This window comes from Galendromus occidentalis, unplaced genomic scaffold (assembly GCF_000255335.2).
Source record: "Galendromus occidentalis unplaced genomic scaffold, Mocc_1.1 scf7180000075612, whole genome shotgun sequence".
Classification (NCBI taxonomy): Eukaryota; Metazoa; Arthropoda; class Arachnida; order Mesostigmata; family Phytoseiidae; genus Galendromus; species Galendromus occidentalis.
The window spans coordinates 1,599,366-1,613,271 of record NW_003803602.1 but is presented as its reverse complement, the minus strand read 5'-3'; positions in this window follow the sequence as shown (position 1 = coordinate 1,613,271).

Sequence of the window (13,906 nt, the reverse complement as noted above, 5' to 3'; positions counted from 1 at the left end):
AGCCATGTCCGGCATCTTGAAGCAGCTGTGATTGGTTCGACCGAAGCCGACGTTGGGAAATCACGTGTCGCTAACATGATGGTCGGAATGCTTTCGAAATGAGGGGAAATCCTGAGGCGGGATGTCGGAATTCGTTGCGATTTGGGTCCACGACATGTGGAGGGGACAATTGTACCCGTGTAACTCTCACAGCCGAAGCAATTGCGCTTAACGGAACCCTGCCGAAAGCAGCAGTGATCATCTCACGCAGACATCACTCGCAGGCCCAGTTGTAATCAGTGGCCAGCATCGGACGGAGTGCACCGTTGCACAAAGATCCAGCAAGATGCAGCGGTGAGCCCCCACAACTGGGAAGGTAGGTAACGACGCCGACGTACACGCAAGAGCCCAAAATGAAGCGTGACAGAAGAACGCCGAACGAGCATTGTCGAAACCAACGGCCGGACGAACGATTGTCAGAGATAAGCTCGGCCGATAGAGGAGCACCGCGACGCGGCGAGAGAGAAAGTTAACGTCCATCTCCAGATGAGGTCCTCAAGACGTACTGCTTTGACGCCCACTGATATCTGTAGCGGATGCAAGTTCCCGCATGTCGCGGTGTCCGCGTGTTCGGGCACGCACGTTCGTTCCTCGCTATCATCACGCTCCTCGCACAGACGTCAGACTCCCCGTCACGCCCGCCTGTCTCCCGCGCGCTATCGTGCCATGTGTTTGGGCATCGAGGCAAAACCGGCGAAATGCTCTGCCGATACCCGTCGGTCTACGGACGATGACGAGACAAAAGATACTGTTTTGTATGGCCGCTGCCACCGGATCTCCTGGTCTTGCTCTTCCATCCTCCGCCGTCGTTCTTCATCTCGGTTCGTTCTCTCTCACGTCTCATGGTAAGTCGTCGATTCTTTCGCGCATCGCCGTCGCCATCCCTCCCCCGCCTCCCCCTCATCGTATGACGCACAGCTCAATGGCGAGCACAAAGCGGAGCAAACCCCCTGTGTCCAACAGTGGGCGCATCTGATCCCGGCAACAATACGAAGATATTGAAGCAACATGCGTCGAGGGAACAAAAAGACACCTACATGGACAAACTCAGAGCATCGATACGCTTCCATTCCGCTCTATGAGGCTTACGCACCCATTTCATCCCCGGGCGACACCGCTAACCATCGCACAGAAAAAAACCTCGCAACAATGTTGCAACAGTTGCACCCACATGAGCTCACGCAAGCGAGCGCATTTCGCAGATTCTGAGCATTGCGGGACTTCTTTCAAATAGCTCCGTCGGCGTCTGGAAGAATGATATAATGTGATTCATTCTCTGATTCCACTATTCCCTCGATTTTCGCCCCGGGGTCTCCCTCACCCTGGAACCCGCATGAGCCCACATATGTCTCAACACCGGACTCCAATCCTAGGTTCCCTGCAGACAGCTGATTTCGGGTGACCCTTAGGATGCTAGGTCTGCCCTTCGGCCGCCGGCCTGGGATGCCTGGAATCTGGGAGCAGGAACATCGCTCGGACTTATCGACGTCCCCTCGAAATGCTCGTAGACACTCTGTCGGGATTAAGATAGCATGAAGTCTCTCCTGCCAGACAGCCGGTCGCTCATCCCTCCGTTGCTCGTCCAGCAGCGTCGACAGCGTGGCTCGCTCATGGTTCTCTACTCCTCCTACGTTTACCGCTCAGAACTAGAGCGAGGAAGGACATCCGAGGTCATCAGGAAACCACGTGACTTTTTCTTTCCATTCTCGTACAAAAACATCCGAGACCCTTTCTTCCCTCCTCTGAAGCCAGCTCGGCCTCCCGACTGGACCTTCGCCTAATTTCCCTGCGAGCTCGGGGAACGTTTCCCGCAGATTTGACGCGAAAAGGAACTGTGGAGACCCTCTTGATGGCGGAAAACGGGACGTTCGCGCCCCAGATGCCGTGAGCCTCGGTCGGGAAAAGGGAGTACAGTGCCGGACGTGTGCATGCCGAGAGCGGTTTCCAGAAGATCATTCCGGACTAAAGAATTTCAGGACCTCGAATCGAGGGTGAACACGGTTTCCGGCCGGAACCAGAAGCTGCGAATCGAATACTGTGTGGAATCGTAAACATTACTAGCGATACCGAGGAACCCAGGCGGCTCGACAGGCCCTGGTTAGAGGATCCACCGATGCATTGAGGCAACGTTCTTCGTCGTGGCCGCATCGAAAGCGAACACATTCGCCGTCTGGATCATTCCGTGTAGGGCTGAGAAAGTGAGGGGGTTCTCCTTCACCGGATAGAATTCTCATGTCGTTTGTAACGGAGCGCGGTAGCGATTGGAACGAGCGTTCTGTGGAGTTCAATCGGAAAAGATTCAGGGAACAGAAGCGAGTCTGAAAAGAAAGAGGAGAAATCTGCCATGACGTCGAAAAAGCGGAAGTAAAAGCGGAGCTGGAAGCCTCCGCTACTCGATATTAGAAAGGTGCCGCCTGCCTGCCTGCCCGCCCGCCCGCTTGTTCGCCACTCCGCTGTCCCACCCGGCCCAGCTCGCTGCCGCCGCGCCGTCCAGTCCATTACACTATCTATTATCGACAATGGATCCACTCGAACAGAGGGCGAAAAGACGTTAAATAGGGTAGCAGCAAAGCTGAGAGTAAGCAGCGTCCATTAATATAAAGCTTCCAATGGATTCTCGAAGATCTCGACGGGGCAAGCGGAGCAATCGGACCTGATTCCGATCCGACTCCCTGCCGGCGGAGTGTACGCAGCCCGTTCCGCGTTTCGGCGGCTTCCGCAAACATCTATTGTCTGGGATTAATTTTTTTTCGGTTCGTGCTCAGACCGATGTCACTTCATGGGAATATTGTGCTGTGCCAACAGATGCGATCGGAAACCCGTCTTCTCGACATCCCGTGGACGAAAAAACACCAGCGACGGTCGAATCTCGTTGCGGCACAGTTTGCTCTTGATCGAAAAGTTTGACAAGTGAATCCTGGAAAATCGAGAAGTGATACACCGCTCACAATAGACGCCGAGATGCTCGATCAGACCAGCCACCAGGTCTTCGAGGATATCATTTGTGTTCTGGACGGGTTTTCATCCTCCGCCCACACTACCCGCCGATGTCCGATTGTGAGCCGGCTCCCATCTCATGCAGTTATCCACAGCTGACCTTTGACATCGGTCCCGCGAGGATTCCGATGGAAGAATCCCACAAGCTCGGAGGCAAGCGAAATATATCTCCTGGATAAAGAGATTCCTCTGGAGAAGAATCCGTCGAAATTCGGCTTCGGAAAGACCGACCGGGATAGGGGTTTTGCTCATTTTATCCGAAAACTAATTTTTGCGGACAGAGCAGAAAACACGGAAAAGTCCCGGGACCGTGAAAAGCGCCAGGAAGATTTCACGGAAGCCCTCGGGGGCAATCAGCTCAACGGGGACTAGGGAGGACATCTCTCGCTCTACCGACGAACCTATTCGGGTTCTCAGACTGGGTGAACACAGCTTCGATTTCCATGGGAATCAATTTCCAATCTCGCGGAGCCTCCCCACGACCGGAGGGTCTTTCCGCCGGATTTGTTCGCCTCCTTTGAATGGATTTTAATCTAGAATGAGATCTCCCTACAACGTGAGGACTTCTACCATACGGAGAAAACGAGACGGAAGAAAGACAGATTTCCCATTCTCGGACGAGCATTCGCAATGACGGGTCCCTCTAAGCAAGCCGAGCAGCAGTTTCGGGGGCAGCTGGACAGCCACACGCTTTCTCCGGCTCCCTTCTACGATGTGTATTCAGTAAACATGCGGCCCATCTATTTGTGTGTGTGAAGGCCACACAGGACCAAGATGGCTCGCAGGAGTAATAGGAACTGCGCCCATCCCGATAACGAAAGACCTTCCTCGGAACCTTCTGCGGACACTTGATATCTTATATATGGACGTCCACGTACAACGTAGTCTATGTATTCCACTCCTTGACTTTTCTGGCGGCAAGATTTCCCTCCGACCCATAGTTTTCGTTCTTTTCCGACGAGAGGACCTCACGATTTAGATTCGAACAGCTCGTCATCAATTATCCAGACATCTCGGACTTGTGGCGAGCTATAGCTTCGCGATTCAGCTCGGCTGCGACGGATCCGCAATCGACCGCGGGAAGGATGAATGGAGCCTACTCGGGATCGGTCGCCTCGACGTGCCGAAGGAGGGGCAAATGAAGACCTTTCTGTTCTCTGCTCGATCTTCCGAAACGATTCTGATTTACATATGTACATCCGGATTGTTACTTTGAAAAGCTCCTCCCGATGAATATCATTGGCGGTCTCTTTTCGGTATCTCTATCTTCTCTGCGAAGGAGACCGACCGGGAAACGCGGGAGACCGTCCTGTCCCGCTAGTTTCGCACGCTTAAAAACTCCTTTCGAATTCCTAAGCAACGCGTCGAATTCCCACACGCCTATCTTGACACCCTCTCGATCCTTGATTTTTAGCTCCTATCTGCAGCACGGAACCCACACTCGAACAACTTGAAGCGAATTAGCAACTCAAGAAACTGCGAGGGCATAAGTCTGATTAAAGCCGGTTCCTAAAAAAAATTGAGATCCCGTCTCGGATGACGCTCCGACCTCGGCCGCACCTCGGAGCCTCTACCAGGCGTATCGAGGAACTCAAAACCCTCGGGTGACATCGAACGAGGGAACTGCGACGATCACTCACCCCTCTCCCTCTCCGCTCGCTTGAATTCCCTAGCTAGGGCCCTAGTGTGAAATTCCTAATTCGTGAAGCTCCGCCATAGAATATCACATCCGCAGCTAATCAATGAATGCTCAAAAGTCCATCCAGCCGAGCTCTGGGGGTACAACACTGTATTCCCTATATCGCAAGATCGAACGATTCGACGAAAATGATATCATTGCCCCGATGACAACCGTCACGCGTATCCCTTCCTTGGAATACTTCGATTCCTGCGGAGATCTATGATATCGGACGCGGGCAAATCTCTGCGCTGAGGGACAGTGCGGGCTCGCAAGTTCGCGAGAACTCTTAGCGGCAAGCTGGCTAGGGAACCGTCCACGGACGCGGGCGCTGTTCTGACCGAAGGTCGTTGCTTATTGCGATTCGCTGTTGATGGCGTTTCTGAGGGAGGCACGCAGGTGGCGAAGTTTCCACCGATTCAATTTCTCGGAGAAATATGCTCACCGAGCAGATTGTGGTCCGGGAACGAATGAGTCCGGGTCTGGAGGAGGAAATCTAGGTGAAGTTCTTCCCCGCCCAAGTGTGTGCTCCGCTAAAACTCCCTCCGTACCTGAATACGGAAGTGATTTACAAGAGCTCGACCATCCGTCGATACCCCCGGAAAAGGAGGCCTCCTTTTCCGGTGTGAAGCACGCTTCGCTCTCGACAGCGACTCAGAGAAGTTTAAATGATCCAATTCGTGTTTTTTAGATAACTTAATCTGAATACTGGAAATACATCTCGGATTGCAGAAATCAATTAGGGAAAACACATGATCACGCTGGCATCTAATTGTAGACATGCTCTCCCAACCTATTCAGATTAGGTAAAGTGAGTTCTGCGGAATGCGAAGACTTCGTGCTGATAACGAGTCCAAGGGAGTCCACGTGATTGCTGCTCGGGGACCACGTATTGGTTTCGGCTGTCAATTAGCCGGCCAGCACACGGGAGGAAGTGCAGTGACCGTCGGACCGTCAACCAGATTGCCAGTGAGCCCTATTGAGGTGGACGCGACGAGCGTTTTCCGTGGCCCGAATAACTTCCAGAAAAATGAACGATCCGAATCGTCCTCGGCTCCTGATTTATTGATATTGTTTTGATTTATGGCTCCATGGTGATCTCGACCATGGGAGACACGGACGCATAAGGCTGGCCACTCATTGCTCTCGCGAGCGGATGGCCCGACCCCGCTGTGTATCTTCGTTGTCTTTGACGGTTGCCTCATTCGTCCGCTCGCTCCTGCTCTGCTCGCTGTGCCTTGAGTCACTCGCGCGTTTTCGCTTCCTTTCCTGGTCGCTCGCTGCTCTCAGCGAGCATTGCTCCTCGCCAGTGAGGAGATAACGGCCATTGTAGCCTCGTCAGACTGCGTGATAACGTCGCAACGGATGAGATGTCGGGCCGACTACCGAGACAACGCTATGGCTTGCTGGCAACCAGAAACGGGTCCAGTCACTCGAGCGAAGAGATGTCGACGCTGTGCTGCCGGTCTGTGGGAAGATTGCAACAAGGGCATCGGCTCCTCGTACAGCGCGGGCGCAGGTCTCCGAGATCCATATCATGAATCCCCGCAGAAATCCTTTTTTTTCCATCTCTGGTTACAAAGCCTATGGTTGCATGTTTGTCTGTCGTATCATACCCTTGGCGAAGGGCTTCCTCTCTTCGAGTACCCCTTTGTATGGGGTCCTTCCGCCAGAAATACCGCTCCGGAAGACGGCTGATGAATCTCTCCGCGAGCGAATGACGACCAAGGAACGGAATCCAGGATTGAACTCTTCTCTTGATGGGGGAGTTCTGGAACCCGGGCAGGTTTCGAATAGGAGCAGATTCGTTGTCGATTATTCAACCCTCTCTATCAGCGATGCAATGAGAGACGATACGCGGGAAATGGGTTAGCAGATCCGCGAGACTTCCGGAGCTGCTCAGCACTGGATGACGAACTGTGAGAACAGCTCGCTCCCGGATGCATCCGTCGCGTCGTAAGTCGTAACAGGTGGCGCACGTGGGATCTCGCCGCCGTGTGCCAGGTCATGAGTATGTCTCCTCAACAAGAACTCCGAATTGGAAATCCGAATTCCGGCTAGCGCACTCGCATAAGAGCGAAGAATTTCAGTCCGACTCGACTGCGCCAGCGGCGTCGGTGAGTGGACCTCGGAATTCCCCCCGCCAGTGTCGTGTTACCGTGGCGGTAGACTCTTGCGTCTCGAGTGATTTCTTCGGAGGTCTTTCATTTTCTCCTCACGTTCGTACCACAAACCGTTTGCTCCAATCTTCTGCCCTGTTCTGACGACCCTGTTCCGCAGCATCTTCCTTTCTTCCTCGCGAGCCCTGGAACGACTTTTCTACCTTCGATATAGAAGTTGGCGAAAGAGACCGAGGGAGAGCCGCCGAGAAACTCACTGTTCTCCGGATTTAGTGTCCGGCCCAACTTCATCGGGACGACCTGGCGTTGCGCTCGTCATACATGTCATACATGCGAATCATGTCTCGAAATGTGCTCTATATAATTGCGAGTCGATAGCAGCTCAATGCCGCGTCATGCGCGACCGAGGACATCTCAGTTGTTCTCCTTTCCTGATGCCTGCCACCACATCTTCACGACGCGTCCGCGTCTTATCTTGTGTGCGAGACGATTTCGACAGAACATTCGCTCTTCCTTTCCCCGAGTCGGCCAGGCGGGAACTTAAATTCCCAAAGCTTTCCCAATTCAGATTTTTACGCGCAGTTTTCTCAGCGACTGGAACGGCGGCGACAGAGGTAGTGGGGAGAAACGAAGAATAAATCGCTTGTCGTGACTTTGCCTCCACCTCCGTCGTCGTGCGGAGACCCATTTAGGGACTGAAGAAGTAGAGACAGGCCACGTGGACGGAAGAGCAAACAGGCAAGGCCGAAACAGGACTTCGGCTCTGCTCAAATGGATTTTCCATTTCGGCCTTTGTTTGAAGCGATTTCTCCCTCACGTCTCCCTAACTTCTTCCACTCAGTCTGAAGCATTGGACTGACTCAGGCGCGGGTTTGCTCCTCGCTCGTCGACTCGTTTGTTTATCAGTCCGACGCGTCGGGTCGTTGCCGCGGGCTTGCAGTGGAGAACTTCGGAAAAAAGACGCGAAGGAGGGGAGGCATGAGGAGATACGAGCGGAGTGTCGAGCGGAAGGGGAATATTGGTCGATCACAGCACTACCCGACCTCGCTTAGAACAATCGTGTTGTTTGCCTCAAATACCCGAATCTGGTATTCGTTTCCGTCTGATAGGTGCTCCTTGGTTCTCCCCCAGACGCGTCCGACTGGGAGCTCCCCTTAGACCTCAGTTGCTCCCACTCCGCTCGGACGGAAACGACGCCGGAAGCGACGACTGCCCATTTACTCATTCAGTTTACTCAGATATTTATTGAGTTTCTCCCTCAGATCGCGGAAAATTATTCGATGAGATTCCGCAGAGGACTCGACATACGAAAGGATCCTCTCAAAGTTGCAGCTTCCAGGGAAGTCGCGAAGCGTCGCAAGCATCCCTCGATGTTTGAAAGGAATCAATTGGAGGAGCAATGTGAACGTAGTCGGAATTCTGCTCGTCCACTTGTCGCCTTCAAGGAATTCACGCTAATCAGCAATAAGAGGACTAGGTACGCTAGAATCTGGGCATTCGAAAATCTGGCGAGTAAGGAAAAGGAGTCGAGTCGCAAATTCAGCGGGTTTCTCTTCCCACGGCGGAGGACGCTAGGGGGGATTAGAGCACCTGTGCCTGCTCCTGAGACACGCATCACAGGAGCAGCTTCGAATTCCTTCTTGGGCAAGAACAACCATGCTCGCTATGAAGTTCCGTATGCCGGGGGTATACAAGCATCGATGAACTCGGATATGCCCTGCCCTCCGACTGGATGTGACCTGAAACGCTTTTTCTCGCAAGCCCCACTTCTGACTCAAGGGAACGCCCCGTGTGTTTTTCATGAGTCTTACTTTTACATTGCCATCGCCTATGTCATGCAGACGTGGGGTCCCAATCGGAAATCCGGGGCTGGCATGTAGACGTCAAGCAGTTCGTCGATCGATACCCCCGCTCCTCAATGTATAATGAGTCCCTTCTCGAGATATTATTCACAACCATACACACCAGTGAACTTCCGAGGGGTGAAGACTCGCAGCCGCGCACAAACTCGAGATTTTCGATCCGAGGGATCGGTGGGGCAAGACACTCAAGGAATGGGAGAGGCGGCGGCGGCGCGGCGGTTCTTCCCAGCTGCATTCGTTTTTGCAACGGCTCTTCACGGTAATCCCTCGAGCAACGGAATCGTTTTCGTGACGGCTCTTCTTCGGTGGAAGCCGCGGCAATGGTCGATGTTTCTTAGTTTTCTTCTCGAAATTCGCTAAGCCTTTGAGCAGACATCCGCCCGGCTCGACCTTGACTATCAATTTGCCTTCGCTTATTGAGCGCTGTAGTTCATTGCTCACTCATTCCCACTCGCTCGACGCAGAGTCGGTCGAACTCCTGATGCGAGCGCCTACCTGAAGTTAGCTTGCCATCCCAGGACTCGATCCAAGCCTAGCTCTGCTTGGAGAACGGCAACCTGACAGCTTACTCTATCAGAGGGGAGTAACGAAGGAACTCCGTGTGATTAGAACTCACTTTCTCATCTTATCTGCTGCGGCTCCGCAGGAGGGCTCTACTCAGGCACCTGGTTAACCTGTGTAGTCCTCCCTTCAACCGATCTGCCGCCGAGTTTTTCGCCCTTCGCTTCTCCAAAGCCGTCTTCTTCGTCATCCGTCATCTTTCACGCTGAATAACGATGTTTATTTCTCCATCGTCATCATTCTCCCAAATCATGACCTCCCGAGCTGTATAGAGGTAAGAAATTCTTCTAGATCGTTCAAGAACGCGACGCTTTTTCGCAGGGATCGGAATTCCTGGATCGTCGATCCGAGATCTCGATCGAGGAAGAAATCGGGTAAGAAGTCGCTCGATTGTCACCTGACGGCTCTCCGAAAGGAAACCTGTCCAAGAGTAGGCCTCTCCCGCATTCCACAGCGACTGAGGTCACGAAAAATTAATGATCCGGCGAATAGCAGCAGACTCACAGACCTTCACGTCTGGATCCACGCAGATCAAGGACAGGGTGTCCGGGCGGCGGCAGGAGCATCCAGATCGGGAGTCGGCTCACGCGACGAACAATTCCGTTCCTCTTATTCGAAGAGTGAAATCGATTTTCGCTGCTTCGAAGTGGTCAACATCCAATTTTTCGTGCCCTCGGGGAACAGACATAGGAAACAGACATGGCGAAGGGGCGCCTTCATATTCTACAACTTCATGTCCAAGATTCCTCTTGTGGTCGGCTCCGGATTCTGAATCACGTCCCGTTCCTCGGGACCGTGACAAGATAGACTTGGCGCAAGCAGAAGGAGCTGCGATCCTATTCAAGGCTTCCCCTGACCCGGACTCGAACGACCCTAACCCATCGAGGTATCGACGATCGCAGCGATAAAAGAGAACCAACAGGAGCACTCGTCCTCAGACTCCTGGAGTCGATCATCCATCGATCCCTGTGGACGCAGCCAATTCCTAGGTCAGATGAGAGGAATTCTCAAGTATTGTGTAATCAAGCAGTCCAACATCAGGCTCGGTCCTCGGGACTCTCTTTCGAGGGGACTCCGGCCGAGAATCCGACGCTACGAGGGAGGAAAGTAACCTCCTCGAGAGCCCCGCAACGATAACCAAGTGTTCCGTTACAGCGAGAGCAGTTTCAATAAGTGTCGGATGGCCGTCGACGTACCACTCGGTCGGTCGTTAGAGCGTATCCCGCCGACCGCCTCAAGGAGTTAATGATTCACTGAGGAGGCGACGTTCGTGATAAGATCGAGAAATAGGTGCTCGTTTGCCCCCACCATCCCGGAGTAGCGCTCTCAGGCAGTTTTCATCCATATTGTCTGTGCTCGAACGAGAGAACGTGGTTGCGTCACACACAGTGATTATCTCCGCTCACTCCAATCATTGAAAACGAGGAAATCATCGGAACGTACTCAAGAATTACTTCAAGAAATCCGAATGGGAAATTCCCGGCTCTACGCCGGAGCTGCTATATGTTGTGATCCGTTCTGAACCCGAACCGGCTGATCCAAGGCATCCGATATGCGTCTTCGGGAACTCTCGAAGCCCCAAACAAGCGGGACGCGAGATGAATGGGACGAGTCGAGAATTCGACGAGAGAGGAGAACATCGCGGTGTCGCGCACACTCTCTCTTTCCGGTCTCCGTTTGCCTTCACTATCGTTTTACCCTGGGAAAGGTGTCACCTGGTGCAAACTGCAACCGAATCTCACCAACAAACAGATGATGGCCTCAAAACAGATATGTATTTGACCAGACCACCAGCATTGAGCAAACGAGTACCGCGAAGCTCAGGAAACAGAACGAGTTATAAGATTTGGTTTTCCACCGGCCTCTCTGCATTTCATGTTAGAATCGAGTTCAGAAGGTTAACATGTGGGGGAAGCGAGGAGATGAGAAAATGGAAGAATTGATATGATTGAGCTCCGGAGAATCTATCCGTCGTCAGAAACGGATCCCATCGACTGAGGAGTCAAGGCCGGCTGGAGGAGATTCGGAAAAACGAGAAACTGACCGCGCTCATTGTTGATCACCGGAACTACGCAGGGAGGAAGTAAGAGCTGAGCTCATTCTTCGGAAAATCCCTCAGAGAGAATATCGACTCATCAGGAAATTCGTGAAACAGCAACTCTCGACCCCGAGTCGACCCCATCCCGACGCGGCTTTGGATTGTTTTCGGCAACAACAGGGAATCAGAGATGTGGGAGCACCAGCATAATCTCGCGCTGTTGCGATTGCAATTAGCCAAAAGCAGACACGCGAGGGGAGGGGCACAAGGAAGTCACAGGCGTCGATCGTAATCCGCCATCCCGAAGTAGAGGATCGGGACTTTCTCAAAATAGGGCCCTGCCTCGCATCACATTATTCTGTCGTGCTCATCCGCGAGATTCCGAAATATTCCAAGAAGACAGACCCGAGCGGGAGAAGCGCAATGTTCAGAGTTTGCTGTGAGAGGCTTCCGATTCGCGTTCGGCTTCCGTGGCATTATCGCCTCTTTGACAAGTTGATCGAACAGAGGGAACTCGAAAAATTCGATGCATCAGTGTCGAAGTTTTTCCGCGTTCTTACCGAAATAGGCGGTGTTCCATGCGTGAATCGATAGGCAAGCGTTCGCCGACGTCGCTGAATTCCTTGAGCATGCGCCGATTCCCCTCGGCTGTTCTCGCCGCGAACCTGCCGACAAGGAGAACCAGGGGAACCATTATTTCTGCACCTTCCATCATTCATTTTGGCTTGATGTCGCTAACGAGCATTGGCCAGATGATGAGACTCCGTGGTAGGCAGTTTTCCGGGTCCGTCGTTCCCGGGCCGCAGCATCGGAGAGCGAAAAAAACCGTATGTTTAGTCTTGTACGTCGTCTTACGACGATGCGGGGAGGATTGATGTTCCCGTGAACAAAATCGATTCCATTGATGGGAGAAATGCTGAGCCTCTTGCTCCTCGATTCTTTTCCGTCTTGTGGAATGAGTGTTAGTGAAGAGAAAAAATAGGCAAAGCTTCAGTGCTCGTCGAGGCGGAAACCTCTTGGCAGCCCTGGGAGCCGGCTCCTTTGTGTATGCTGTAGATGTTACCCTTCTGCTGGTTCTCAGAGGGAGCCTGCAGCGAAAAGACCATCAAAAAGCGAGAAACGGGAGGCGTTCGTCTGAGGAGAAGGTCGATCCAGCTCCCCATCACGGAATTATTCGACCTTCTTAACCCCGAGTCCTCGTCTAGGCAACGATCCCCTTCATAAACTACGCGACTAATTCTTGTAACTTCTCAACTCCGTTTCATCCACACGCGCCGAAGCTCTCCGAACTCGCATCGAGTGCATGATATGAATAACATTTCGCATAATCTCTGTATGAATGATATTTCCCTGATGCACCCGGAACCCTCGCCTGTATCATAGCTCTCCCGCAAAACCAGCTCCCTCCTCGATTGATATCTTCAGGCTCCCTCGAGGATCCGCTCCGTCGACTCTTCCGGGGACCACCATGTTTTCCATTTTCAATCGGATACTTTTTCCGTTCTTCATGCTCTGTGTGTCAACTCTCTCTCTCTATTTCTACCATTCTGGTTGCTGCTCCCCTGTCGTTATCCGGCCGAAGGCCTTCCTTCCAACTTCTTCTGTTCCAGCTCTTTCGTCCATCAAGTCACTTTTCCTTTGTTGTCAGTGGGTCTCATCGGACTTCTCTCTTTTCAACTCTCCTTTTTTCTTCCTCCTCTCTCGGACTGTCTCGCACGACTCCGCATTTAGGGCTCCCGTATAAGAGCTCGCTCGGCTCTGTCGCCTCTTCTAGCGAGCCTTTAGTTCTGTCAGCAGTGAGGGGAACTGTGTGCCGAGGTTCCCGGGAGGAGTTCCGTCGACGGGCGAGTCACATAACAAAGGTTCCGTTGCGGGAGTAGTGAAATGTGGATGTGATACGAATGATATATTGTGAGCAGTACATATTCGCCGCTCCGAAGGCGAGCATCTGAGCGGGCAGATATTAATGAAGCTCTAGATAACAATTTCTACAGCAGCGATAGGGAGATTAAAGAGACAACAACGTCAACAATTTTTCGTTTTATGCAAGTTCATCTTCTCCCTCGGGCGGATACGGGGGAGAGGAGAGTGCCGGCAACTGTTCCCGCGCGGATTCGCGGCGGAACGCACGAATCTCTCAGCTGAAACCTATTAGTGCTGAAGTGAACCATTATCTCCGGCGCGAAAAATCGCTCGTCCCCTGGACTCGACTGCAATAGTTGGATCAGGACGACTGGAGCAAGCTCGGAGGCGGTCCGATTTTTTCGGAAACGCGGGCTCGAAACGAATACGGCTTTTTTCGAACGCAATCAGTGATCCGACTCTCCTCGTTTTTCTAGTTCATCGAAACACACAGCGATTCACAATGATGCCCCTAGCCGTCCGGCAGAAGTTCACGGAGCGTAGCGGGAATCACCTCCGAGAAAGAGGCGGATCACTCGAGCTTTGGGAGAAGCAAATCGTCTTTTTCAACCCTCCGCTCAACATCTATCGTGAAGTTGTCTGTGCTGCTTGGCGTTGTCAATGTTACGCCGAGGAGGCGGAGCTCATGTTCTCGACGCACACTCACTTGGAGTGATCGCTGGTTTGAGAGTTCAGTTGAAGTTTTCGG